The sequence below is a fragment of the Mustela erminea genome, chromosome 17 (assembly GCF_009829155.1).
Source record: "Mustela erminea isolate mMusErm1 chromosome 17, mMusErm1.Pri, whole genome shotgun sequence".
NCBI lineage: Eukaryota > Metazoa > Chordata > Mammalia > Carnivora > Mustelidae > Mustela > Mustela erminea.
In genome coordinates, this window is record NC_045630.1 from 23,110,520 (window position 1) to 23,112,978 (window position 2,459).

At 38.3% G+C, this 2,459-nt stretch overlaps 1 pseudogene; it reads right to left on the bottom strand.

Moving 5' to 3' along the window:
* Window positions 1-457: 457 nt before the first annotated feature.
* Window positions 458-1,061, bottom strand: LOC116576482 (annotated as a pseudogene).
* Between the last annotated feature and the right edge of the window lie 1,398 nt (window positions 1,062-2,459).

The following is a 2,459-nucleotide window of genomic DNA, read 5'->3' on the forward strand; positions in this document are numbered from 1 at the left end:
AAAAATATTTAAAAATAAATAAAAAATTTAAAATATTGTTTTAGGCCTTCTAGTTCCTCTGCCTTTCCACTTACACTTTAGAATAATCTTCTCTATATCTACAAGAGCCTTGCCAGAATTTTGATATTATGGAGAAATATTGAGCCTTTCATCATTAAATATAAATTAGCTGTAGATATCACGTTAACAATTTTTCCTTCTAACTGTAGGTATCAAGTTGAGAAAATTTTCTTCTATTCCTTTTTTTTTTTTTAAAGATTTATTTATTTATTTATTTGACAGAGATCACAAGTAGGCAGAGAGGCAGGCAGAGAGAGAGAGGAGGAAGCAGGCTCCCTGCTGAGCAGAGAACCCGATGCGGGACTCGATCCCAGGACCCTGAGATCATGACCTGAGCCGAAGGCAGTGGCCTAACCCACCGAGCCACCCAGGCGCCCTTCCTAGTTTTTTTTTTTTAATTTGCATTTATTCTGTGCAAATTTACTCCCGGGCCATAAGTTTTTGTTTCTTCAGTTTCTTCTGGGATATCTTTTTCTTCTGTGCAACCTCCTCTTCTGGTTTGGGAACAATCTGCTCTTTTTCAGTAAGGATCATCTCAATGTGGCAGGGAGAGCTCATGTATGGGTTAATGCAACCATGAGCCCTGTAAGTCCTACGCCGCATCTTGGGGGCTTTGTTCACCTGAATGTGCTCAATGACCAGAGAATCGACATCTAAACCCTTAAGTTCAGCATTACTCTCTGCGTTTTTAAGCATGTGCAATAAAAATTCAGCAATCTTCTTGGGCCACTGACCTTGTGTCCAGCCCCAGTGTTTGGCCTGGGCACACCTACCAACTCCACCATTGTAGCGACGGAAGGACACACACTGCTTCTGCAAAGTGATGTCTTTCAGATACTTGGTGGCTTTTCAGATATGCATACCCTTAATGGCCTGGGCAGTTTCACGTGTGTTCTTAAAGTGAACACGGAGATTTGAACCTCTTGACTTGCATGATTTCGTAGGGTTTTTCGAGTTAAGCAAATAGCGAACCATTTTCAGAGGTCACCCCAGGCCGCTGAGAGGAAGAGCTTCTATTCCTATTTTTGTGAAAATGTTTGTGATAAATGGGTGTGGAATTTTGTTGAGTGCTTTTACATTAGGTTATAGAAGCATGTGATTTTTCTATTTTAGCCTGTTAATATGGTGGATGTGTCCATTGCTTTTTGAAAATTAAACCAGCCTTGCATCCCTGGAATAAAACCTTCTTGGTCATGGTATATAATTCTTTTTATGTATTGCTAAATTCTATTTGCTAACATTTTGTTGAGCATTTCTTGCATCTGTATTCACAAGAGATATTGGTCAGTGGTTTTCTTTATTTGTACTATCTTTGTCTGGTTTTGGTATCACAGTAATACTAGGTTCATTAAATATATTGGAAAGTGTTCCCTCCTTTACTATTTTCTGGAAGAGATTAGGTAGATTTGATGTTAAGGCTCATTTAAATGTTTGGTAGACTTGTCTGGTGAATCTTTCTGGGGCTGGGCCTTTTAGAAAACTTGAAATTATAAGTTTGATTTTCTTAACAGTTATAGGGTGATTCAAATTGTCTATTTCAGACTGGGTGAGAGGTGGTACTTTGTATTTTGTAAAGAACTGACATTTCCTCTAAGTTGTCACATTTAGGTGTATAGATGGGCTTACTGTATTCCCTTTTTCTTTGACATCTGCAGAGTGTCATGTTCCTGGAACATTGGTCATCTGTGTTGTCCTCCTCCTTTTTGTCTTTTTGCCAGTCTTGCCAAAGGTTCATTAATTTTATCAATCTTTTCAAAGAAACAGTGTATTTTCAATTTTATTAACTTCTTCTTGTCTTAATTATATCCTTTCTTCTTGTTTTAGGTTTATTTTACTCCTTTTCCCTTAGATTCTTGAGGTGGAAGCTTAGATTATTGATTAAAGACTTTCTTTTTGGGGCATGGGGCTGGCTCTTGTGACTCTTGAGATCCCAGGGTCATGAGTTGAAGCCCCACTATAAAAAATTTTAAAAAGAGCTTACTTTAAAAAATTAAAAAAGAAATTAAAGTCTCCAAACATTTGCTGTTAAATTGTCTATTTTTTCCCTTCGATTCCATCAGTTTTTGCTTCATGTATTTTTGAGCTATAATGACATTTTTCACATATGAACGTGTAAGCAAAACTTCAGAATTTTCACCACTAAGTATGATGAGCCCCTGAGATCACCATGGTGTAAAGAAACCCAGGATGAGTGGCAAAAGAGCATCACTTTGGCCACACACTACAAGTTGGAAGTGAGTTACCAAATCTAGCCCACATTCAAGTACAAGTACTCCTCCACCCCCATTCACGCTACCCTCCAGTAGAAGTCCTTTAGACTCCCAACCCGAGGCAGGAGGTTGTTTCCTAGCATCCATAACTTGGGTGAAACATAAGCTCCAGTATTTGATTACCAAATG